Source organism: Panthera pardus, unplaced genomic scaffold (genome assembly GCF_024362965.1).
Source record: "Panthera pardus isolate Hobbes unplaced genomic scaffold, ASM2436296v1 HiC_scaffold_13, whole genome shotgun sequence".
NCBI lineage: Eukaryota > Metazoa > Chordata > Mammalia > Carnivora > Felidae > Panthera > Panthera pardus.
The window spans coordinates 170,775,722-170,802,908 of NW_026526688.1; the positions used below are offsets into that span (position 1 = coordinate 170,775,722).

Below are 27,187 nucleotides of genomic sequence, written 5' to 3' on the forward strand. Positions count from 1 at the left end.
TCGACACTTGCCGATTGAAAAAGAAGAGGTGACACAACTAGCATTCTGGCGTGGTCTGGAGACCAGTCACCTCAGCTTCCCGAGCCCGTGACCTGTTGCTTCCTAAGCCAGGTATTAAGCTGCTGTGTCTCAGCTCCAAACCCACCCTTTGCAGGTGGCTCAGCTTTCTGAGGCCGAGATTCTGCAGAATTCGTCTGTGCTTGTTTGGTTTGCTGCCTGTTAGGCTCTGACTAGAAGACTGCAAGGCTGGAGGAGGAAGAGACTTGCTCCTTACTTCGCTTCCTGTGAGCATCACCCTAGAAAAGCTGCTTCACCCCATTGCATCAGTTCAAACTCCACTTCGAGGTGCTCCCAACACTCGCAGAAATGCGGAACGAGCTTCATCATGCCCCTTCTTCAGAGCCCCCAGCACAGCTGGCTGCCGTGCCTCTTTAAAGGTCTGGGCCCCTGGGCCTCGGGGCCCCTCCTTCAAGCCTGGAGATGCCAGCACGGCCAGGCAACACTTCCTCAGTGTTCTCCTCCGTGGGGCCCCTCCAGGCTTCTAGCTTTTAATAATTCCAACCTCTGTGCTTTGTTCCTTCAACCCTACAGGTCACCGCCCCTCCATCCCCCTTTGCAATGTTGCCTCCACGGTAACCTCTTTCTGTTTCCTTTTTGCCTTTTTATTACCTGCATACAGTTCTTTGTATGATATTTTCTTTGTTCAGATATCTGGGGTGGTTTCTGTCTCCAGGCTACACCCTCCCTTGTGGACCCTTGAGTTAGCATCTGGCTAAAGGAGGCAGCCACTTCCACACGGTACAGAGGGCACTTCTGCGGGGAGGGCATTCGAGAAGCTTTTGTGAGCAAGCGAGTGAGCACGAGTGTTCATTCTGTTCAGCTGCATCACGCAGTGGGGTGACACAACAGCGCTCGTGCCAAGGAAACTTCCCTTCTAAATTGGTGGCAGTTGCCAGTGACAAAGGGCGGTTCTGTTTTAGGTGACAGGGATTCAGAAATAGTGGGCCCCTTGGTTTTTTTTTTTTTTTGAGCTACTCCAAAAGTTACCTCTATTTCCCCTTTGTCATTGTTTCCTTCCCTAGGCGTAATCGGAGGGTCTCCACATAGAGGATGGAGAGCTTCCTAACGGACATCTAGGCAGAGGGTTCTCTGAGCCAGACCGTAATGAAAGATTGATGGAATTTCCAGATGTGCTGATGAAAGTTTAATCTAGGGTGTGTGCTGTCTTGCCTCAGGGAGAAAAGTCTTCAGAGAGAGCGATAATTCTCTCCCTGCGCCACAGTATTGTCTTGACCTCTAGAGTTAATTTCTTTTTCATACAGCCCCATGATAAGCGGAGGCATCAGGATTTACTTGACCATCTTGCTGGCTTACACTGTAGTTATATTTTATCTCTTTACAAGTGGCTTCCTTGCCTTCTATTAATCATGCTGGGACACTTGCTAATACTTGCAGCTTCGAATCACCTTTAAGAAAAGACATTGTAAATGATGGTCCAAGGAACAAGCCTCTCAAGGAGTGTGCGAGGGCATCTCCAAGCAGGTCGTTCATGGTGGTGCCATCCCTGTTGATGACTGTGTGAAAACAACGGTTTCTTCTCAGGAACGTGTCATCCGTTTTTCTAACTGGTTCGGTACATAGTGCAGCATTTCTCATAAGCGTGTTTCGACACCAGCCAGCAGAGCGAGGGCTTGAGGTTGTCGTGTCAAGAGAGAGCGGAAAATTCTGGTGATGGTCCCTAAACAACTTTCCTCTCACACTTGCCCTGAGTCCCAAGCCAGATGAGGAATGAGCCTTTCTGGTCGCAGCGTGAAGGTGATCCATCATGCTTGGCTTCAGAAATTCTCTGTGTCAGTCCTCAAAGCACCACGATCTTTTCGGAATACTTGGACCATTCCGAGAACAGAAGGAAGAGTAATTTTAGTGGAGAAATAGCCTAACAACCCACTTAAACATGGATTAGTGTCTTTTTTTTTTTAAACAAAGTTGTTTTTTTTTAAGTGTATTTATTTGAGAGAAAGAGAGCACAAGTGGAAGAAGGATAGGGAGAGAGGGAGAGAGAGAGAATCCCAAGCAGGCTCTGCACTGTCAACATAGAACCTGATGCAGGGCTAGAAACCCATGAACCGTGCGATCATGACCTGAGCTGAAACCAAGAGTCGGATGCTTAGCCGACTGAACCACCCAGGCGCCCCAGAGTAGTGCTTTAGAGAGCAGAAAAGATTGTAACTGTTATAACCCAGAGCCTAGCTTGGTTACTAGCATGTTGCATATGCTCCGTAATGATTAGGTGGTTGATGAATTTGTAAAAGCCTACTATTATTGCAGATGAACGGGTAGCCACTGCTTTTCATGCACAGATTATCATTTTGAACCCTTTTACTCAGATGTAATCATCAGAGATTTTTGACTTCATGGCAAATCCAATGATTGAGAACATAGCGTGGCTCCTATGATCTGTTACTAGTCACAGAACACTTCTGGCACCAATTGTGTGGGTTTTTCACACCAAGCAGTTCTCAAGTTCACTGCAGATACTAATTCTGGGTGTCCTACAATTTAATTCAACTCTGACACTAACTACCTGGAGTTAGTACAGACCCCCCTTCCCTCCAGGTTAAGGGCTGAGCCCTTAAGCTCTCCAGACTGCCCCGACTTCAGACGCCAGTCACAAATCCAGGGTCCGGGTGTTACTCTCTCATATTCCTGACCGGTCTACAATTCAGAGGTCCCCACAACCCCTCCTCAGGTTTGATAATTTGCTAGAATGGCTCACAGAACTCAGGGAAACACTTCATGTACTATTACCAGTCTATTATGAAAGCTGTAAATGAACAGCCAGATGAAGAGGTATATAGGGTAAGGTCCAGAAGGGTGGTGAACACAGGACTTTGACCTTCTGTCCCTGGGGAGTTTGGGACACGTGACCCTCCTGGCATCTGGATGCGTTAAACCAACCCAGGTGCTGCCTAAACCCTGTTGTCTAGGGTTTTTTATGGAAACTCCATTATGTAGGTATCATAGATGAAATCACTGGCCATTGGTGATTAACTCAATCTCCAGTCCTCTCCTCTCCCTGGAGTTGGGAGTGGGGCTGAAAGTTCCACCCTTTAATCATACCTTAGTCTTTCTGGTGACCAGCCCCCATCCTGAAGGTATCTGCGGGGAGGGAAAAGGCAGCCCATAACAGTAGCATAGAAAGCCGTGCACCATGGAGATTAGGAAGGTTTTAAAAGTTCTCATGTCAGGAACCAAGGACTAAGTCCAGGTATTAGAACAAAAGCTGCTCCTGTCATTCAGGAAATCACAAGGGTTTTAGGAGTTTTGTACCAGGAACTGGGACTGAATTTTTGGTCGTCGTCTTCCTATTACAATATCACAGTAGCACAGTCAGTTGCCGAGAAGAATTAGAGAACATCAGGTGGGACTCCAGAGTTCTCAGCTCGTGCAGTACAGTCAGGTACTGTTTGAGAGCGACTATAGGTCAAGAGAAGCAGTACTGGAGTAGGAATCCCACCACTTGCCATTTAAACATGGGTCTTCCTGTGCACTGATGTTGGGGGCTCTTGGTGTCCCCGACTGTCCACCTGCAGTGCGGATCATTGTCAGGATGGCAGGGCTTCATAGACATGTCATGCATTGTCCCCAGTAGTACTGTTTTTATTAAGACAGTAATATTTCCTTAAACTACTGCCCTGGGTCAACTGTAACCTATTCTACAAAATTCAGGAGAAATTTAATCACATGGGAAATTGTCATCGCTTTGTTTTTAAATATCTAAAATTTGTCCCTTGTTGGTTCCCTGTGAGTCTTGACTGATGAGCTCAAAGGCTACTGTTGATGTTTAGACACTCCCTCCAATGACTTTATGTTCTTCTAGCTCTTGTATTAAGCCAGACTTGGTGTTTTAATATCAAGGCTGTGAATTAAATCCTGGGAATAACTTGCATTTGGTAGAGTTATTTGTTAGTAGAGAAAAGTGAGAATGGGTGAAAATTGCCCTGTAACGAGTTTTCAGTCCAGTCTCTTGGGTTCAGATACTTCTTACCGCTGTCATATGCACCAGCCAGCATGAGCTGTACCAGCTTCTCCCTGGGGCCCAGGTGCTGCTCTCCTCCTGCTCACCAGCCTCTCTCTTTAGTCACCCTGCTCTCCCTCTTACGGCCCACAGCCTGCGTGCAGGCACCTGTCCCATGTCTTTTTTACTAGAACTTCAGCTGGAAATTCTTTCCCTCTAGGCTGGTTCCCAGAGTACCCCGAGGACCTGCTCTTTAGAAAAGAGAAGAGAAAAGGGAATCAAAAACTGGATAAAACTCCAGGCCCTGAAGCAAGGACCCAGTTTCCCAGGGTAAAAACGTCCATGGGGCAGAATCAGGCTGGGAAGGACATGGCGGCCAGAGAGTGGAAATACTAAATCAGACTTTAGGCCGGATATAAATAAGTGAGCCACATAGGTGGTTCAGAACAGAAAGGCTCAATCTCTCTAAACACAGTAATAATCGTTTCGACTATAAATAAAAGAACACAGAATGGGTGACAGACTGGATCTAGCACCATGCACGTATCTGGAGAAGCTGGGTGGCAGAGAGAGGGAATAAGAAAAATAATAAAACCTAGAAAATTTTGTCATTTGGTCTGATATTTTACATTGAAAACATGTCAAAGGGAAAGAAATGTTTGAAAGTCCCCAGGGTGGGTAGGTTGGGGGAGGGGTGCACAATTATAGGCTCTAAGGGAAGTGGGGTTGGTGGGGAGACCCAAGGACAGGGCTTACGGACCAGGCAAACAGACCAGTCGAGGGATGGGGAGGAAGGCAACCATGAGTAGAAAGCAGCTGGACCTGGGCTGCCTTTCTCCGTGCAGGAGATTATTTCTCTGGGCCTGGTGCCTCCTGCCTCTGGTTGCGTCTCTAGGCCTAGTCACCACCCCGTGTTACCAAGTCTGAATGGCTCCAGCTGCACTGGCAAGGGCTCGTTGTTTCTGCACAGAGCTCTCTGGCCTGTTGGAGATCGTTCTTCAGCAGAGCTCCTGGGCCCTTGCTCTGTACCCTGACCTGTGCAGCCCGGGAGGGAGCAGGTCATGCTGGAGTTGAGAGCCCCTTTGTTACTGGAAAATCATTCATGGCTCCCGAGTCTTGATCTCGTAATCCTTTCCTGCCACTCCCCTATGGGAGAACCCCTACCTGCAGATTTGTTGGAGACAAAGCCAGAAATATTTAAGTCTCCATCTTAAGCTCAGTAGAACCAAACATTTCTATGTGGGCACTGAAACCAGGTCTGGCCCAGGAGGTGAACTAAATAGGGAATGACAGTGTGGGATATGTTTTGCAGGAATTTTACATAGAGCACCAACAGAGGTAGGGATATCACTTTTTAAAAAGCGTTAACCCCTCTTTGATTACCAAACCTGTGAAATAGGTATTTAGTTCAGATCAAAAGTATCCCCTCCCCTCTGGCTCTGGCCCCTCAGCAGCCCTCCTGCCCTGTCCTCCTTTGGACATAACTGGAATGGGAATAGAGATAAGAATAAGAGGGCACAAGTCACTCCAAAATCCATAAACAGATGTCTGAACTCGAAAAATTCAGCAGTCCATTTCACATCCCTTTGAAAGAAGCTTCTCTCCTAATTGCATATGTACCACAAGGTCATAGGTAGTGTGGTGGCCCCTAGTTAGCTAACCTAGGGCTGGGTCACCCTTGCTGTTGGTTTAATCACAGCTGCTGCTGAAATGCCAAAACAAATCTGTGTTCAGAACTGAGAATGTCAGCCTCACCCCTGACCCCATTTTCAAAGTTATTCATCTCCTGTTTTGTAGCTTCATGCATTCATTCACTTGTTTCCATGCGTGCATTCATTCACTCAACTCCTACGAGCCTACTGTGGTTATGACTCTGCCATCAGCTGCACGAATAAACAACGTGGGGTCCTCTTACCTTCCCCACCTGCAGGGAGTAGGGAAGCCCTAATGATTCTATCTCCTTAGTACTTAGATCCAAATATAATTTTCAGAAAGTTAAAAAAAAGGCTCTCATGTGCAGTACATAGTAACTGAAGCTGGAAACAATTCAAATATCTAGCAGCAGGTGAAAAGATAAATTGTGGTATATCCATACAACGAGTATCCACTCAGCAGTAAAAAAGAATCAACTACTGATACACATAACTACATGGTTGAATCTCAAAACGATTGTGCTGAGTGAAAGAAGCCAGACCCCCCCCCCCCCGCCGACACACACACACACACACACACACACACACACACAGTATATGTTGTATGATTTCATTTATATAAAATTCTATAAAATGCAAGGTCAGCTAATCTATAGTGACAGACAGCAGGTCGGCAGTTACCTGGAGAGGGGTAGAAGGCAGGGATTATAAAGAGGCAAGAGGAATCTTTGGGAGTTCTAGATATATTCACTGTCTTGATTATGGTGATAGTTTCACAAGTGTATATCTGTGACAGAATTTATCAAATTATTTATTTCAAATTATGCAGTTTATTGTATGTCAGTTTTACCTTAATAAGGCTATTTTTGAATATAATTTTAAAAATATATAGTGAGTAACAGGTCAAAGATTTATTTAGCTCAGGATTGAGGGAACCCGCAGGATGCCAAAGCCAGTTCAAAGGAATATACGAAATGCTGAGAATCTGCGGAACAGCTGATTAAGCCATCAGAAAGCACAGGAGCTTTCAAGAATCACAAAAGGGCACCTGGGTGGCTTAGTTGGTTAAGCGTCCAATTTGGGCTCAGGTCATGATCTCACAACTCAAGAGTTCAAGCCCCGCATCCAGCTCTGTACTGACAGCTCAGAGCCTGGAGCCTGCTTTGGATTCTGTGTCTCCCTCTCTCTCTGCCCCTCCCCCGCTCACGCTCTGTCTCTCTCTCAAAAAATTGAAATAAAAACATTGAAAGAAAGAAAGAAAGCCTCTTCATGAAACCTTTATGTTTCCCTCTTCTGGGTTCACAATCAGAACCTATGGAGACTTATACCCCAGCACCTCTGAAGGAAGCTTTATTTAACTTGCTGATTACATGTGTATTTACCCACAGGAAAATAAATTTTGTAAGGACAGTTGTTAGAATAACTAAGTAAATAATTGTTATGTGAATAATTATTTAAAATTATTTTGTGAACCCCTACATTTTTTAGTCACCAATTTTTCTGCACATTGATTTTTAAACTGTTTGCTGTAACCCATAAGAAATGTAATTTGTGGCATGACCTAATTCCCCCCTGTCTTCTTAAAGTCTTTCACATTTAACTAACCAAAGCTTCAACACGACAATGCTTATCTTCCCTATGTGTTCTGTTCTTGGATTTTTTCCTTTGCTACCTCTATTTATTTAACTTTTTTTGTTTATTTTATTTTATTTTTTTTACATTTATTTAGTTTTGAGAGACAGAGTGAGACAGAGCATGAGCATGGGAAGGGCAGAGAGAGAAGGAGACACAGAATCTGAAGCAGGCTCCAGGCTCTGAGCAGGTGTTCAGCACAGAGCCTGATGTGGGCCTTGAACCCACGAACCGTGAGATCATGACCTGAGCCAAACTCGGACACTTAACCGACTGAGCCACCCAGGTTCCCCTATTTATTTAACTTTTAAAATGCTGTTTGTGACCACTAGCTGATCATAATTGGAATAACACTGATCTTGGTTAACTTTTCCAAAAAAATATTTGAACTGAACAATACTCTACCAGCTTAATAACTGCTGTTTAAGTTTTAAAAGATCCCATGGACAAATCATTTTGAGAAATAGTATATGCAATGTCCTGCTCTCAGAGAGAGGCCTGAATACACAGCTTAGCTGTTGAAAGCTATCTTGAACTTAATACTTTGTGAGCATAAAACACATTATTTGCTTTATATCAGTGAACTTGGCTGAGGATCAACATGTTTGGGGCTCACCAGGTTAGAAAACACTGAGGTACCCTGATGTAGGGATTCTAAATGATAACTCTATATCAGTTATAACAAAGCTGTATTTGCTTAGCATGCCACCTCCCATGACCTCACTGAAAAGTTATATATATTTTTTGTGAAGTGTATTTATTTATTTTGAGAGAGAGAGAGAGAGAGAGAGCATGCATGCTAGGGAGAGGGAGAGAGAAAGAATCCTGAGCAGGCTCCATGTTGTCAACACAGAGCCTGAAGCAGGGCTCAAACCCACAAACCATGAGATGATGACGTAAGCCAAAACCAAGAGTCAGTAACTTAACTGACTGAGCCACCCAGGTGCCCTGAAAATTTATATTCTTATGAGTGTAGCTTTCTTTGCAGTCAGTGAATATGGTGTCTCTTAAAGAATTTGGTTAATGGGGGCACCTCGTTGGCTCAGCCAGTTAAGCATCTAACTCTTGACTGCAGCTTGGGTCGTGAACTCCCAGTTCATGAGTTCAAGCCCCACATCAGGCTCTGCGCTGACAGAGCAGAGTCTGCTTGGGATTCATTCTCTCTCTCTCTCTCTCTCTCTCTCTCTCTCTCTCTCTCCACCTCTCTCTCTCTCTCCAAATAGATAAATAAACTTAAAAAAATAAAAAGAATTTGGTTAATGGTGAAAATTGCATCATTTGTCATGTTTCCTTTTTTGCCAGAAAGTTTCAAGTTAAATTAAATTATTTTTTTTAATATGAAATTTATTGTCAAATTGGTTTCCATACAACACCCAGTGCTCATCCCAACAGGTGCCCTCCTCAATGCCCATCACCCATTTTCCCCTCCCTCCCACCTCCCATCAACCCTCAGTTTATTCTCAGTTTAAGTTAAATTAAATTCTTAACCTCAGTAATAGACTGAGCCATATGACTGCTGGGTTTTTTTGGATGAGAAATGGTTGAATGTGGTTCAAATTAATATTTAACTTAATTGATTTACAGAATTACTTCTTCCATTTGGTTTTAAATTTCATTTTTCTAACTTAAGAACCTGATAGAATGCTTGCCTTTTATTTGCAAACCACTTAACAGAAGCACATGGGATATAAATTTTAATAATCACAGAGTCCAGTTGTAATGCCCCATTAACCAAGAGGGTGTTTAAAATACAGATATTTTCCCCTGGTTTCCCAATTTTTCAGTAATTGGCAAATGGTATGCATTCTGTTAACAGGAGTATTTTGAGGGTATTTTTCCCTCTGTAAAACCCCAGAACAGCTTAAAGAATGACAAAGTTAAAAATGTATGTCTACAGTTAATTAATATTTATTGACCACTCCAAATGACATCTGTGGCTTTCTACATGAATTAGAGAATAATAGTATCACGGAAACCACCTCAGCCCTCACGGTACTTGCTTGCCAGACTCAGTTTGCTTACCACCAGGGATCCCATTACAAAGATAAGCGGCGATTGCTAAAAGTATTGCATCTAATGGATGGTGTGGAATTTCTTAATATATTTTGCCCACACATTCGGGGGCCTAGCAGTGATTGTCTGTGCCCCTTTCTTGCCTAAAGGAAATGTCTTCGTTTATCTCCATATAGCTCCTAGCTAAAGAGTTGCTTTGTCTTTTTTACTCACATAAGAGAAGCTATGGAGGATATTTATTAAGGAAGATATAACCTAATCCTATTCATTAAATTCACTAAGTCAAGGGTTGAAAATAAAAAGGAGGGAAAAATTTTTTTAAAAGATCAGGTTTTAGTACGTCTGTGCTGTAGAAATTAGAGTGATTCTTTTTTTAAAAAAATGGTATATATCTTAAGTCTTTGAATCTTCGATCGCTTTTAATCATAATGTTGTTAATCATTCTTTTAGGGCTTGAAACCATGATATTAAAACAGATGATACCAAGGAAGTGTATTAATCAGGACAGGAGGAGAATGGAAATGGCTGTCATCATCCAGAAGGCACACCATCTTTTTTTTTTAAGCTTTACAATGATAACTTAAGCATAATTGTACCTGTATATTTTTAGGTGATCTGTGTTGGCCTTCTTCATGCCCAAGGCCACATCATCCTCATTCCTACCTTGAAGTGTCAAGCTGTGGGGTTTCTTTCCCCCCTCCTTCCTCTGTTATGTGGTCCCATCTACCTCTCTGGGGATTTATTAGACACCCATTTATTATATCCCCACTATGCGCCAGCCACTGTGGTTGGTGCCAAGGATGTAGTTATGAATAAGCTTCATGGTCGCTGTCCTCATAGGGTTGTATTAAGTAGAATAGTAAGTAATTATATGAGTCCTTGAGACCCATGAGTCACTTTGTAATATACCTGTCAAATATTATATGACATTGCTGGCCCTATGGCTTAGCCTGGGTTCCGTCTGTATTGTTAGCCTTTCTGTCACCCTTTGTATCAGTCAGCACTGTCTAGTTTATGCTGCAACCAAAGGGCTCAGTGGCTTAAACAACTCTCATTCTGCTAAATGTCCATGGCAGATTGACTGGAGGCACTGCTTTTTATAGTTGTTGCCCTCATGCTGTGTCTGAGGCTGATGATACAGACACTAACTAGACTAGACTATTGCCAGCCATGGTCACAAGAAAAAAAGATGCACTGACTCTTAAAAGGTCTGCCTGGAAACAACGTTTTGCTCACATTTCATTGACCAAAGCAAGTTACGTGACCGAGCCTGACTTCAGGGGGTGGGGAAATACACTGCTGCCCTAAGAAGGGGACCAGATATTCACACCACTACAGTGCTCCATAATCTCTTTTATCTCTGTAGTCACGTAGATATTATTAGCACCGAATCTTTTCAACCTTGTGTTGTTACTTAATGCTGTGGGTGTGTATGTCTCCCCAGGAAGATGATAAATCCGGCAAGCTCTGGTGCCTTATACTTCCTTGTGTGTGACTCAACATGATACTCTCCTTATACGAGATGCTTAAGAATGCTTTTGATTGTATGAAGAAGAGAATGAAGGGGGAGTAATCAGGACTCTTTCCATGTTTTAATACAACACTTTATAGTTTACTGAGGGTCTGTGTACACTATCTCCTTGAATCTTTTCAGAGACTGAAGGACATATCACGATGGCTTTTAGAGATCAGGAAAATGAGACGTAGAACTTTCACATGACTTGCTTAGTGTTGCACCCCCAAAAAAGCGATTGAGCTGTGTCTGAAACCGTGAATCCTAAACTCTGGACCAGTGCTTTTTCCTACTCCTTTTAGCCATTAATGCAGACATACCAGCTGTTTCTTGTGTTGAAGATCACACGGGACGGGGGAAGGAAGCTTTAGAAAAAGAGTTGAAAGCCCCTGACCAGGATGGGGTATATCTCTTGGTATTTGGATGCCAGCCAGGCTGAGGCACGCACAGCGGCAACTCTCAGCTTGTACCCAGCGGGGCAGTGTATTCGTTTCCTGTGGCTGTCATGACATATTGCCACAAACTTGCTGGCTTGCAACACAAATGAATTCTCTCACAGCCTGGAGGCCGCAAGTCTAACATTCGTTTCAGTGGGCAAAATCAAGGTGTTAGCAAGACTGTACTCCCTCCGGAGACCCTGGGAAGAATCCGCTCCCAGCATCTTCCAGTTTCTGGCCGCCTCTGGCTGTTCTTTGGCTGTGGCCATTCCCCTAGTCCCTGCGTCCTCTTCACATAACATCCTCTTCTGTGTGTGTGATCTCTCTGCCTCTCCCTCATAGGGACATTTGCTGTTGGATTTAGAGCCCACCCAGACAATCTAGGATAATATCCCCATCTCAAAATCTTCAACTTAATCATATCTGCAAAGATCTTTTTTCCCCTGTAAGGTAGTATTTACAGGTTCCAGGGATTAGGACCTGATCCTCTGGGGACCATTTCTCAACCTACCACAGTCAGGTAGGTTGACTCTGCTACCGGAGCTCTCGTCTCCCCTGCTCTGCTCCTCCATTCTCCTTCCTCAGCTCTCCCCTCCTCTGGGTGGTCCAGATGATGATATCCTGGAAAGACCTTTTGAGTTCAGCACACCCCAGCAGATCCTGGATCTGCCTCTTCTTGGCTTTGTGACTCTGGGCAAGTTACTCACTCTGAGCCTTGGTGTCCTCCTGTGTAGAGATGGGGGCTTTAGAACCTACATGCAGCTCGGGTAAGATAGTACACGAGAGCAGGCCTGCCATGGGCACCTGGCAGAGAACCGCCACCCCTACCCCCGCTGTCCCTCACTCAAGCCCCGCCTCCTGTGCACCTACAATGTGGGGCGAAGTGGGCTGGAGGCCGAGAGTGCTACCCGTTGAGATTCGTAGAGCACTTCCTCCCATTTATTTTTCACAGTGAAGTTAAAAATACACGATGTTTATTAAATAATTAATCATCCTTTCCTAGAAGGGTTATTTCATTTCATGGGTGAGCAGTTTATTGCCAGAGAACTATGTCTTCCTCCGAAATGATGTATAACATGCTTTGGTGTCTACGTTTTTAGACACTAGAATGTTTTCTCTCCCTGCCATTTAAGCTTGAAGGTGGTGTGGTGCATATTCATTTGTACTTTGTTCGTTTTAAGAGACACACAGGTGCATAGTGGAGTGACCTCATATTCTTCCATTTCTAAAGTAGTATCCGGAAGCCGACGTGCCAATGCACGTGAGTTCCAGTAAGTTTTAGCATTTACTAAGTATTTAGTGATAAATACCACAGGCAATAAGCCTTCACAGCATTAAGCCTATGAAGAAAAATAAGCAGTTGTATAACTGGCAAGGAAACTAATACAGTGGTATAAGCCAAGAAATACCAAAGCCGTTTTTTTTCCCTCAAAAGCCTTTGTGGTTTCATATACGTTCCTTGTCTACAATCTAAAATTCTGCCCTATTTTGTTTATAAAGCAGTCCCTTCAGACATTTGCCTTATTTTTAGGAAATGTTTATCCTATTACCAGAATAGTAAATAGAGGTTACTCACCATCTTTTTTTTTTTTTTTAAGTTTATTTATTTCTGAGAGAGTGAGGGAGAGAGAATCCCAAGCACGCTTTGCACTGTCAGTGCAGAGCCTGATGTGGAGCTCGAACTCAATGAACCGTGAGATGGCAACCTGAGCCAAAAGCAAGAGTCAGACGCTTAACCGACTGAGCCACCCAGACACCCCACGCCATCTTTGACCTAATGACATTAGAGACCTGAACTGCTAGTGTGAGAAGGGCCGGGAGACCAAAACCGGCTTGCTGAGGAGTCTGTCATCCGCTGGTCAACACCTGCCATGGACGTGGGGCAGGCGGGCACAGATTGGCCCGAGTCCTCGTGTAACTAACTTTGCAGCAGAATCAAACCTATAAATATGGAGGACAAACTAATGGCTGCCAGAGGAAGTGGAGAGGGTTGAAGGAGAGTGTGAGAGGCCCGCTTTCCATTGTGGAATGAGTAAGTCACGGGGATAAAAGGTAGGGCACAGGGAATATAGTCAGTGGTACTGTACCAGCACTTTGTGGGGACAGATGGCACGTGTGGTGAGCAAAACAAAATGTATAAACTTTTTGAATCACTATCCTGTACACCTGCAAGTGGTGTGACACTGGGTGTCAACTATATTCAGATTAAAAAAAATAATAAGAAGAAAAACAAAAAACAACCAGTAACCTATCTACAGGAAAAGTAAAAACTTGGAGGAAAAGTCTCGAATGGTGGATATTCTCCATACCTACCATCATCTCCGAAATTTAGTAGTTTACTGATAAATACCTAATGAGGGGAAAAAGAAAGGAGAGAATTGTTCGCCTGGAAAACTGACCGTGGCTGCAAAGGGAGAACTTGTTTTGAGGACCTGACTGTGAATCAGAAGGGCTGAATTTGTAGCGGCTCCCGGCACAGAGCGGTATGCAGTGTTCAGAACGAGCAAGAACACCCAGGACGTTTAGTTTGTGGGTAAACAGCCTAAATGTAGTGTTTGAATGTTAAGTGTTTAAAGCATTTGCACTGTCTGACAACAGACACACAGCACTTGCGACAATGGGGCCTTTTGTTTTTGTTTGCCACACCTCTGGAAGAAATCAAATGGGTTCTCCAGATTTGAATCGCAGCCCTGCCTGCCACTTACTATGTATGTGTTCTTGGGCAAGTTACATCACCCTCTCTGTACCTCAGTTCCCTCATCAGGAACTAACATTGCTTACCTCCCAGGAGTGAGTGGGTTACTCTCGCTGAGAGCTGAGGACGGCATCTGGCACATCCATAGTGAGTGCAGTTGTCTGGTTGAACCCCTGTTCATTCCTAGCCCTCCCCTGCTGGCCTCTGACCCCCTGCCCCACCCCCCCCACCAGGCTGTATTTCCAGGCTGTGCCTGGATTTGGCCACTGGGAGGCGCTGAAGGAGTGAAAAGCCAGCAAGGGTTCCTCTCCCCTCTCTGGGCCTCCTGGCTGTTGTCACTTCGTGGCTCCAGCCACCTGTCACCTGTTGGCTTTTCAACTCTTCCATTACTCACATCACCAATTTTGTGAAACTCCCTGTTTATAGCAGTTTTGTTTTCCTGGTTGTGCCCTGACTGATAAGGACTAGGCACCCATCTACCACCATTATTATTGTGATGGTCATTGGTGCTGCTCTTGTGGTCTCATGGGAAACTGAAACTCAGGAGGTAAAGCGAATCAACCAGAATCCCACAGTTGGCATGTAGCAGACCCCAGCATAAAACCTTTTTCATTAAATCTCTCCTTCTCGCAAGGCTTTGGATGGGCTGATATGTTCAACTCTAATTCGTCTGAGTTTTCAGTGTTTTGCCAAGGGACTCACTCCCTTTCTGGATTCCCACCTATTGGAAGATACGTCTACCTGGACATGTGCTGAGGAAACAGCCATCCTAACTGCCACTGACTACTTTGCAGTCACAAACTATCAGGTCGGGACTGACCTCACCTCATGTGGTTCTACCACACTGGGGGTGTGGGTGTTAGTTAAAGACCATTGATTACAAGCAACAGAAAACAATTCGAGTGATCTTAAACAAAGGACAATTTGGTTGTCCTTTGGAACCCAGAGTCTGAAGTAATGTCAGGATGTACTCTTCTTGGCTTCATACTTTTCTCTGCTTCATATGGTAAAAAATAACGATTTCTTTTCTAGCCAGTCTTAGAATGTAGTCTCTCAATTCCAAATTCCTGAGGGGAGAGACTCTCACCCGGCACAGACCAGTCACCCACCTTAGTCTAAATTAACTGGCCAGGTTCATTTCACGCAAGATGTCAACAAGGAACCTGCTGTTCCACATGGGTTTGGGTGGTGTGGTATTTCCCAGAAAGGGGGGCCAACACGGATAAGCGAACAAGTATCCACTGTAGAGCTCATTTCAGGATGTCAAACAGCTTAATCATCATGGGAATAGCAGTGGCCATATTTGTGCCAGATGCAATGCTAATTACATTATATCTGGGGGGTTTTGTTTGTTTTATTTTAATCCTTAGAACAGGCCTTAGAAGACAGGTGTTATTTACCTTTTACAGATGAGGAAAGGCGAAAGGGAAAATTTTGCATTTGTATAATACAAAGCTCCGCAAGCCAACCAAAACATTACAGGTCTTTGCTTCTAGTGGGAATTAAAATATATCAACTTAGAAGGGCAACACTGGTTAGCTCATGCTGACCAGAAGTTGTGAGTAGTGGCTAAGTATACCTTTGACTGACAGAGAAAGGCAGTGTGGGTGCAAATCAAAGTCATTTATTATTTGTATGAGAAATGCATTTTAAAATAAGACATCTTTGGTGGCTAAAAATAATAAAATGGTCCTTTGGTGGTTAAAAGGATCGATTTGGTCCAGCCCCCAGTCTTTGAAAATAAGGAATTTTATTTGAAGTAAGTAATTTAGGTTCTTTGTGAGAAGTTCCGTCAACTTCTAAGATGATTCAGAGTTCAGAATACTGATTCAGTCTGACTGTATCAGGAGTGTTTAAATATACATTTTCACTCACTCAATAAGTCATGAATTCATTTAATTGACATCGGTGCACTCAGAAATCGTCCAAGCAGACTTTGAGCTGTAAGCATTTGCTCCTCTCCTTCTGGTTAATCCTCACACATCTTACACGTCATGTTTTCCGAAACTTCTAAAAATGGGATTGCTTACCGTTGAAATTGGCCATTGGATTGTTGTGTTCCTAAAGACAAGTTATAAAACTTGCTCAAATGATGTATTCCCCCCGCTTTTTCTCAAAATGTTTTCTGCATGAGCAGAGAGTGTGGCATCTACAATCTAGAGGACTGGAGATGCTCCAACTTGAGCCGCGTCAGAATCCGCTGTCGGTGTTCAAAAAGCACGATGGCTGAGTCCCGTCCTCACAGTTTGTGATTCAGGATGTCTGGGGTAGAGCCTGAGAACTTGCATTCCTAACAAGTCCCCAAGTGAGGCGAATTTTATCTGCGGGCCACCCTTTGAACACCCCTGCTCTAGACTGGAGACTGTAGAGTTTGCTGAGATGAAGCATGAATGCTTTCCGTCTTGCAGCTTTATGAGGAATCAGTGGGGATGGCAGATTTGAATAATGAGTCTGTTTAGTCAGAAAGGGCCGCTTCTTACTAAGAGCTCTGTCTGGAATATATGAGCTTCCTTTCGTTGAGCGGGGAAGATAATTCACAGAGGATTTACTAGTATGATCATGAAGCTTCAAATTTAGAGCCCCTTTGCCTGAGTGGCTCATTCGATTAAGTGTCCAACTTCAGCTCAGGTCATCATCTCGCTGTTTGTGGGTTTGAGCCCCGCGTCGGGCTCTGTGCCGACAGCTCAGAGCCTGGAGCCCGTTTCAGATTCTGTGTCTCCCTCTCTCTCTGCCCCTCCCCCACTGGTGCTCTGTCTCACTCTCTCAAAAATAAATAAATGTTAAAAGAAATTTAAAAAAATTAGGGCCCCTTTTAAGGTTTAGCAATGAGTTCACCTGGTTTTTGTAAAATTTGCAAAAGGAAGGTACTTTTGTATTCCTTTTCATAAAGAGCCCCAGAAATTATCTGATCTCTAGCTCCCCTGAAACCCGAATCAACTCTCTGATCATTAACTAGTATAGTCAACTCATGTGTATGAAAGGGATACGGTTTGTAAGAAAGAGAAGCCTTTCAGCAGTCTGTAAGTGCCAGAAATTAGGATAAAAGAAAGACATCATCTCAGGACATGAGCCTCACGTGTGAACTTTGTGTGGCACTGAATTTAATTGAATGAGCTCAGTGGGGCATTAAGGCAGATGAAAATCCAAGCTGATCTTAGCTGGCTCACTAAATGATCAGCTTGCTGTGTGTGCTGTGTGTTTTGTTTATTTTCTATGTATTTGTTTTATTTATCTATCTATTTATTTATTTAGTGACAAGAGCTGATGTGGAGAATGAGTTGCGCTCAAGTTCTGGTTTCACCTCTTATAAACTCGCTTACTCTCTGAACCTCTTTACCTGTGAAAAGGAAATGGTAGTAATTGCCAACTTATTACAGCTCATGGGATAATGAAATGATAGATACGAACAGACATTTGTTGATGTTTGAAGATACACAACTGTTCTTATGTGAAGATACAAAATGCTATGCAAATTAGTAGTTATACAAGTCTACACAAATAGTACACTAATGAATGGTTCATATTAATTGAATGACCAAAAGGCCATTCTGCTAGATCAAGGGTCAGCAAATTTTTCTATAAAAGGAAAGACTGTAAATATTTTAGGGTTTGTGGGTCATTCTGTCTCTGTCTTGACTACTCAACTCTGCCACCGTTACATAAAAGCAGCCATGGACAAGACAGAAATCAATCACTGTGGCTGTGTTCCAGTAAAGCTTTATTTATGAAAACAAGCGTTGCTATGCTGGATAATATATCAAAATTCCTCTGAAATGCCATTGTCCCTCACAATTAGGAACTTCCTGCTGAACATGAAGATAAAACAGATAACTAGCAGTTATAAATAATGTTTTAATTTAAACTCCAGCACCAAAGGATCTAAAAGCTGGCAAATTTCATCTGCTTTACTTTCCATAGTTCCTGACATGGCTGACATCTCTTTAGGGGATGAGGGCACATAAATAGAAGAGGGAAGGCAAAGTGTGGAAAAGGAGTGGTTCAAGGTTAAGTACAGTTAGTTAAATGTCCAACTTCAGCTCAGGTCATGGTCTCGTAGTTCACGATCTCACTGCTCTTAGCACAGAGCCCGCTTTGGATCCTCTGTTCCCCTTTCTCTGCCCCTGCCCCACTTTTGTGCTTTCTCTCTCTCTCAAAAATAAATAAACACTTAAGAAAATTAAAAATTAAACTTACCTATGGGATTCAGCCTCAACCGCAAACTCTAAGAACGGAGTTTTGTGACCACCAAGAAATTAAGTGGCTCTATTTTATAATCTCCTTTTTTTTTTTTTTTGAGAGAGAGAGAGAAAGCGTACAAGTGAGCAAGGGGCAGAGAGGGAGGGAGAGAGAGAGAGGCTCACCAGAAACATGAACGAGCTCACCGGGATGCAGGACTGGAACTCCTGAACCATGAGATCATGACCTGAGCCGAGTCACATGCTTAACCGACTGAGCCACACGGGCGCCCTTCTCCTAATTACTTTTTAAAAGATCACTGGTATGATCTGTGATCATTGGGTCTGTGAACATTGCAAAACTGAAGTAAGTTTTAGTCAGGGGACCCACCAAAAAGACAGTTTGCCTATTCATCTCAAAAGGGAAGACAAGGGTCGCCTGGGTGGCTCAGTTGGTTAAGCATCTGACTCGTTTTTGGCTCAGGTCATGATCTCACAATTCTTGAGGTCAAGCCCCATATCCAGCTCCTCACTGACAGCACAGAGCCTGCTTGGGATTCTGTCTCTCTCCCTCTCTCTCAGCCTCTCCCCTACTTTCTCTCTCTCTCAAAATAAATAAACTTTTAAAAAAGGGGAAGTTAATCGTGAGCCATGAATAATGTTTCTGTAAGCATTCACGTGTAGGTTTTTGGGTGAACATAAGTTTCCACTTCTTCCGGGTAAACACCCAGGAGTGGGACTGCTGGGTTGTGTGGGAATGGGGTGTTTAGCTTCTGGAGAAACTGCCAACGCACTCTGTGAAGTAACTCCCCCTTCGCTTTCCCGGCGACAGTGGACGAGCCCCGCGTGCTCAGCGTCCTCGGCAGCACTTTGTGTTGCCCGGCTTCTGTGGGGTTTTGTCGCTGTTATGTCAGCACTCTAAAATGTGTGACGTGGTAACCCGTTGTCCTCTGAACCTGCATTTCCCTAATGAATAAGGACGTTGAGCATCTTTCCTGTGCTTACGAAAACCATATATCTTCTTTGGTGAGGTATCTGTTTAAATGTTTTTGTGCCTTGAAAAAGTGGGGTGGATTTTCTTATTACTGGTTTTATTTATAATTGCCCCAAACTGGAAACAACGTAAATATCCACCACTGGTAGATGGATAAACACACCATGGTACATCCATGCAATGAAATTTCTCAGCAGTAAAAAGGAACGAAGCGCTGATATACGCTCAACAATTACGCTAAGTGAGAGAAGCAAAATTCCGGAGCTACATACAGTTTGGTTCCATGGATGACATTTGAGCAAAGGCAAAACTATAGGGACAGAAACCAGACCAGTGGTAGACCAGAGTTGATTGCCCCTGCCTCCACTTTCCCAACCGTAGGTTTAATATGAGTTTAGGCTTTAGTTTCTCTTTTCTTTTTCTTTTCTTTTCTTTTCTTTTCTTTTCTTTTCTTTTCTTTTCTTTTCTTTTCTTTTTTCTCTTTCTTTTATTTTGAAAGAGAGAGTACATGTGTGCAAGTGGGGAATGGGCAGAGGGAGGGAGTGAATCTTAAGCAGGCTACAGTCAGCGCGGAGCCCCATCTGGGGCTCCTTCTCGTTGAAACTCGATCACGTCAGAGCTCGATGGTGAGATCATGACTTGCGTCGAAATCAGGAGTAGGAGACTTAACCATCTGAGCCACGCAGGTGCCCCTGAGCTTGAGTTTCTAATACAGAAACACAAACGTGATTTTTCTCTAATTTTAATTGTGGAAATTGCCAGACAGCAGGCATTTCCCTTGACGCTCATTTTCATTCCTGAGTAGACCTGGAGACAGCCTGGCCCTCTTCATCCTCATGCATTCAGGGCCCCTGTACCTCCCTGCAGTTCTGCCTTCCAAGGGGTTGCATAGGGAGATGATGGAGCCAGATGCACTTTGAGAATTGAGTGCTGAGCTGATTCTCACAGGATTCTGAATCATAAAGGGTAACGATTGATGTTCACCTCCCACCCCCTAACAGATGGGAACAAGAGAACTATTGGGTGAAGTGGGGGGAGGAAGGATAAGTCAATTTCTCTATAGTACAGTGAATGCCAGGGAAATGCCCACTGTCTTTGGTCTAGTGGGAGGTTCTGTCTGCCGAATATTGCATTCAGAAAACGAGCTATGCTCCCTGATTAGGGCTTGGAAATGTCTTCCACTTACAAAGATTTTTGTTGTACACATCTATTATAAATAGCCCTTGCATGTTATAGGGCAGAGCATGAAGAATTCAGGTCATTGGACAGGAGAATTGGGTTTTTGTTTTGTTTTGTTTTTTTCAAAATCTTCATTACAAGATGCTGTGGTCAAACCTGGAGGATTTTTAGAATAAACGTCGCATCCGTATGTGAGTGCAAGGAAAACTTCTGCTGTATCTGGTGTTTTGTGGGTGGAGGAGGTTTTCTTTTAAAAATGCACGTTATGGATTCCTCTAAGGGCAACCGTCAGGTACACAGTCCTTTAAAATAAGTTGGGAAAGATTACTCTTGGTGCACAACTCCCTGGCTTTTATTGTTTGAGTTCATTGTGGATCTGAGTTTACATTCCTTTTTGCTGTTTATTTATCCTTGTGGCCATTGTTGGGCTCATTTGCGTCTGGTTTCTTGCCACTCACAATAGATTCTCTGGACTAGAGCATCAGCATCACCTGGGAACTTTAAAAAAAATTTTTTTTAATGTTTGCTTATTTTTGAAAGAGAGAGAAACAGTGCAAGCAAGAGAAGGAGCAGAGAAAGAGGGAGACACAGAATCCAAAGTGGGCTCTAGGCTCTGAGCTGTCAGCACAGACCCAGATGTGGGGCTCGAACCCATGAACAGTGAGATCATGACCTGAGCCAAAGTCAGATGCTTAGCCGACTGAGCCACCCAGGTGCCCCTCACCTGGGAGCTTTTAAGAAATGCAGGTCCCACCCCAAACCTACTGAATCAGTGTTGGCATTTTAACAAATCCCCAGAGGATGCATTTGCACATGGAAGCCTGAAAGGCACTGATCGAGGTCGAGGTCCTGCACAAACATCCCACCTGCTTGATTGATAACCTTGTTGGGATTGTGTGTGACCCCCGGAAGTGTACTGTTGGTGCATTTTCCTGATGTCCGTGCAAGTGTGAGTGTGGGTGCATGCCACTTTACTACAGTAAAATTAATTTAGTAAGTGTTCTCTGCTGAGATGGGCACCAAAGATACCAAAACCAAATAAGGCGCGGTTGAGTTTCCAGGAGCTCAGAGTCTAGTTGGGGGACACAGAAAAAGCCACAACATCACATTGTCCATTGTCTTTATCTGTGTTGTTTGACTTACTTCCTCCACACAATTCCAGTCCCCTTCTCTGGAAACAATTTCTCAGTGCATGTAGTCCACTGGCCACCTGCCTCTGAGTCCTTCAGGTACATATATGAGAAGAGCATGGGTCACCCCAGACCTACTGAATCACACTCTTGGGATGAGCCCTGACATCTTCATTTTAATGATTAGTATGCACGTTATAATTTGAGAACCACTGACCTGGGTGCTGCTTTGATATCCTTTGTAATTATGCAATGTGGTAACAAAGGAATGTTTATTTATTTAATTTTGAGAGAGAGCGAGAGAGAGAGAGAGCGCGAGTGACCAGGGGAGGGGCAGAGAGAGAGAGGGAGACAAAGAATCCTAAGCAGGCTCTGCACTGTCAGCACAGAGCCCATCTCGAGATCATGGCTTGAGCTGAAATCAAGAGTCGGACGCTTAACCGACTGAACCACCCAAGGAATGTTTAAATACGACTTCAAATATTTAAGGAATCATTTGGAGTTTTCCTTATACCAAATTCAGGGAGAGTTGCTAGTGGCCTCCAAGTTCAAAGCTGCTTTTATCTTGGGTGAGACAATGTAAAGATCTTTGTGGACAGTACTCAAGGATTGTTTGAATTCATATTTATATATTTTCTAGCAGCATATTTTCTAGTAGCAAATGAAAATGCTTTGTTCTATAATGAGTTAACAGTGTGAACATTGTTATGACAATCCTGTGACTTTCTTGTTTAATGTTTATACTCATCTAATCAAACAAATTGAAATTGGATTATGGCCGTTGCACATTATAGCAGTTATTATCCAGTTTAAATGCAGGTCTGAAGGAAATAAAATTGATTTTTCTATGCTACTTGGGGACATCATAGATTATTAGTGTGCTGGTTGAATTTTCAATTAGGTTAGTATGGAGGAGAGAAAGATTAGTAGTTGTTTTTTTTTTATTTTTTTTAATGTATTATGTAAATAAACTGTAATATTTCATTCTAATTAGGGAGTCAGATGACTTTTAAAGGTTTGGCGATCTGCTTCCATACTTTTATTTAAAGCATGTCAGGTTTTTAAAGTGGATAATAATTTCGAGGAACACTTTTATTTTTAAAAAGCAAATAATGGAGTTGTACGCCATGATAACACTCAGTTACTGCAGTAACAGCTACCTTACTTTTCAGGGAATGAACTGCAAAACGTATCAGAATTTCGTAGATGGCTGAACCTATCTTTTTTTTTTTTTAATTTTTTTTTATATTTATTTATTTTTGAGACACAGAGTGAGACAGAGTACAAGCAGGGGAGGGGCAGAGAAAGAAGGAGACACAGAATCCGAAGGAGGCTCCAGGCTCCAAGCAAGTGTTCAGTACAGAGCCTGATGTGGGGCTCGAACCCATGAACTGTGAGATCATGACCTGAGCCGAAGTCAGTCACTTAACCGACTGAGCCACCTAGGCACCCCTGAACCTATCTTTTTATAAACTAAACCCTTTTTTAAAAATTCCCTTCATTCTGTAAATACCTTTTGTGTACCTGCTCTGTGTAAGCACCACGCCCGACACTAGGGATTCAGAATTGATCTAACACAAGTCCTTCACAGAAACAAATGTTTCAGTACCACTGACTGCTAGGAAAGCAGAGCATTGGGCCACAGAAACACAAAGGCAAGAATGATGAGCCCTGGGGAGTAGGAAAAGGCTTCATGGAAGACCTGACTTTTGATCTGGACCTTGACTCAGGAGTAAGAGTTGACAAATTGAAAATTTATTCTTTAAATTGTAAAGGCATTACATGTTCATTACATGCTCATTTTAGAAGGGACGCCTGAGTGGCTCAGTCAGTTAAGCGTCCCACTCTTGATTTTGGCTCAGGTCATGATTGCATGGTTTGTGAGATCGAGCCCCACATCAGGCTCTGCACTGACAGTGCGGAGCCTGCTTGGGATTCTCTCTCTGCATCTCTGTGCCCCCCCCCCCCCCCGACTTCTCTCTCTCTCAAAATAAATAATAAACTTTAAAACAAAAAGAAAGTACCTATAGGAAAAAATTAATTGATTAAATTTGATCATTATTAACTGTATTAAGTACTACCTGTGTATCAGGAAATGTGCTTGATGCTGAAAATACAATGGTGAACAGTCCACAAGACCAGTCTTAGGTTCACTAACTAGAAAGACTTACAAACTATTACACTCACAGTTGTGGTTTGTTACACCTAAAAGATACAGATTAAAATCAGCCAAGGAAAGGGGTGCCTGGGTGGCTCAGTCGGTTAAGCGTCCAACTTCGGCTCAGATCATGATCTCATGGTTTGTGGGTTCGAGCCCCGTGTCAGGCTCTGTGCTGACAGCTCAGACCCTGGAGCTGCTTCGGATTCTGTGTTTCCCTCTCTCTCTCTCTCTTCCCCTTCCCTGCTTGTGCTCTGTCTCTCTCTCTCTCTCTCTCTCTCTCTCAAAAATAAACATTAAAAAGAATTTTTTTTTTAAAATCAGCCAAAGAAAGGGTTGCTTAGGGCAGAGTTCAGGAAATTTCCAGAGAGCCTCGGTTGTCCTCTCTCTGTGGGGTCATGGACAGTAGAGCTTTTCCAGCATCAGTGTGTGATAGTATGCACAAAGTATTGCTGACCAGGGAAGTTCATCTGAGCCTTGGTGTCCAGAATTTTTATTGAGGCTCCATCACATAGGCATGGTTGATGACCCATGTGGTTGACCTCAGACTCTAGCCCCTCCAGAAGTGGAATTGATGCCGAGTAACCCAAAGCCCCTGCCCCAAACCACATTGTTAGACTACCTAGTGTGACCCAAGACCTGCAGGCAGACAGAAACACTAGTAATAGGCATGACATGCCATGGTCTAAGAGCTTACCTCCAGAAGCTGAGGGAAAAGGCCAGACCTCTGTTGGGTCAAGGTTGAATTCTTTACTACACAGAAACAAAACCAGACACTACAGTAAGTGTATAAGACTCACCATAAAGTGAGGGAGAAGAGGACTGTAAAGAAAATATCTGGGACGCTGGGGAATGGAGAGGGTAGGCGTATGAACTGCCAGTTAGGAAGATTTTCCCAAGGAAGTGGACTGAGATATGAAGGACGAAAGGGATTAGCCAGATGAGCGGTGCAGTGAAGAGCATTCCAGAGGAGGGAACAGATGGTGCAAAGCCTCTGAGGTGGGAAGTAGCTGGGAATGTTTCAGAAACTGGAACATGAGGCTGGAGCAGAGAGAAGAAGGAGGGAATGTGATTGCAGCATCGGTTGTAGAGAGAATAAGGACCAGATCGCAGGAGGCCTCAGTGACCCCTGAAATGATTATGGACTATATCTCTCCAGTCAATAGGAAGCCATTGGAGGGTTTTAAAGTCTGAGCATGGATGCTCAGGTTTGTGATTTGTTTGTTTAAAGGGACACACGTGTGGCAGCTGTGAGAGTAGCCCGTCGGGGGTAAGCGTGGAACCAGGGAGACCGTTGGAAGACTGTGCTAACCATCTAGATGAGAGACGGTGGTGGCTGGAAGTAGGGTGGAGGCAATGGGGTTGGAGGGAGGGTAATGAGTTTGAGAGGACAGTGGCCAGTAGAGTTGGCAGGACTTGTCAAGCACGACTTCTCTGCCAGGGGACGCTCAGCTGTCATACTGTGCCGTTACCTTCGGGCATCTGGCAGCTCTTTTGCTTCTCATTTGTTGTTTCCACCCTCCTATAGGCAAGTAACCAAACTCCCTAGAATTATGCGTAAGGAAAGAAGGGCAGCCTCGAAGGGGTGACAGGTGGGATTCTGTGAAATCAGCTCGTGTCTCCAGATTTGGTGATTCCTGTTCTGACTGCCGAACCCCAAGCCCAAGACTCACCCCCACTTCCAGTGGAGGCTGTGTTCCACACAGTTGTGGTTGCCAGAGCAGCTCGTTGTAAACAGCATTTCTAAATAGCTGAGGAATTATTGGTCATAGATTCAGATATGCCATGTGTTAAAACATGTCCTCCTTGAAAAACAACTGATAACCAGAAAAGCCTACAATTGTCAGCACAGAGCCCAGCATTTAGGAAGAGCTTAATAAATGTTGAACAAATGAGTAGATGTTTAATCTGCTTTTAAAGCACGAACACTAAAAGAATTACCAGTATACCTGTGGTGTGTTTTACTAAACCCAGACAAGACTCCTAGTTACACACTCCCTTGATTTTCTTGTGTGTGTTTTGTGGATTATATTCCTTTCCCTGTTAAAAAAAAAAAAAAAAGTGTATGGTACTTTGTTTTTTGGTGTTTTTTTTTTAATTTTTTTTAACATTTATTTATTTTTGAGACAGAGAGAGACAGCATGAACGGGGGAGGGGCAGAGAGAGAGGGAGACACAGAATCGGAAGCAGGCTCCAGGCTCCGAGCCATCAGCCCAGAGCCCGACGTGGGGCTCGAACTCACAGACCGTGAGATCGTGACCTGAGCTGAAGTCGGACGCCCAACCGACTGAGCCACCCAGGCGCCCCCAAAGTGTATGGTACTTTGAATATAACAGAAAACAAGGCTGATGTCCCCTGCCTATTTCATTTGGTTAAATTGTGCAATCAAACATCTTGCCCAGAATCAATGAGAAGAAGTACTTTGAGTACACACGGAATATAAACAGTAAGAGATCTTGGATTTTCCTTTCAAACTCTGTTTTAGTCAATGACTGGCCAGCATTCATTTAAAATGCTGTCACTTAGCCAACTGGACACTTTCCTGCTTCTGTGTCTGGGGGAGCGGATTCTCAACTAGAGATGGTAGCGTTGGGATGCCAGTGTCATCTTGGAGCAGGAAACAAAAAGTGCCGTAAGAGATGCCGGGATTGGAGAGGTGTGTAGGGGTGAATGACTTGCTGTTAAGCGTTTCCTGTAAATTGGCAGGGAATCTGAAAAATACCTTTAAGCTCAGTTCAGCACTCGCTGCCTCATTTATCAAGCTACAGTTTGGACCTGCTTTGTCTTGACATTGAAAAGGCTTTCTGGCTGTGGCTTGCAGTGCTCCCTCCCCTCCCACCCCTGCCTCCTGCTCCCCTACGCCCCCACTCCCCGCGGCAGGGTTCAGGCAGGGTCTGTTGGGAACCAGAAAGCCAAGCCCAGGACGTCAACTTTGTAAAGCGGTTCAGCGAGATCAGAATGAACTTTCCAAGTCCCGAGTGTCCAAAATGGGAAATGTTCGTCCTAGAACGGGTGGGCTCGTTGGGGATGAAGGTATTTACCTACCCGCACGCCCCCTACCCCCAACTTGCTTGCCTTGGGCCTGGTGTCCGGCAGCTGGAAGCCCCTACGGGGGACACCTGCTGGGCACACCTGGCAGGGGGTGGGGGGAGGGAGGGGCGGCTCCTCCCCAGCAGCCAATGGGCGGCCGCGGCGGGCGGCGGCGGGCGGAGAGCGCGGGCAGGCCCGGCGCTGGGAGGCGCGGACGCTGGGAGGCGCGGAAGGCACTGGCTTCAACTTAAGACAGAAGGAGCGCGCCGCTGCTGGTTCGAGCGGCCACGGCCGGCTGACTGGTGTGGTCACCGCTGTCCTCGTCCCAGCACAGGGGCCGCGCGGGAGGCCAAGGTGAGAAACGTGGGGAAGGGGCGGCGGGCCTTTGTCTGCAGGTGCGTGCAGAGGTAACGAGCGGGGTCCGATCCCGAGCTGGCTCGCGGGGACAGCGAGGCGGGCCCAGGGGGCCCGCGGGACAAAGGCTGCACCCTCCCTTCGCCAGAGTCGGCGCTTAGCGAAGTGCCTGGTCGTGGGCAGCTGGAGGGCTAAGGGGGAGCCTTT

At 44.4% G+C, this 27,187-nt stretch overlaps 1 protein-coding gene across 10 annotated transcripts in view; it reads left to right on the forward strand.

Annotated features, from left to right (window-relative positions):
- APBB2 (amyloid beta precursor protein binding family B member 2) overlaps window positions 1-27,187 on the forward strand; it is a 388,585-nt gene that overhangs the window by 323,784 nt on the left and 37,614 nt on the right. Inside the window, exon 1 of one of the 10 annotated variants that reach the window (XM_019413538.2) lies at window positions 26,854-26,980. The exons of the other annotated variants lie outside the window; for them this stretch is intronic. The gene's annotated coding sequence lies outside the window, so the exon portion shown is untranslated. Of the gene's footprint in view, window positions 1-26,853; window positions 26,981-27,187 lie in introns of those variants that run through there. 10 annotated transcript variants of the gene reach the window in all.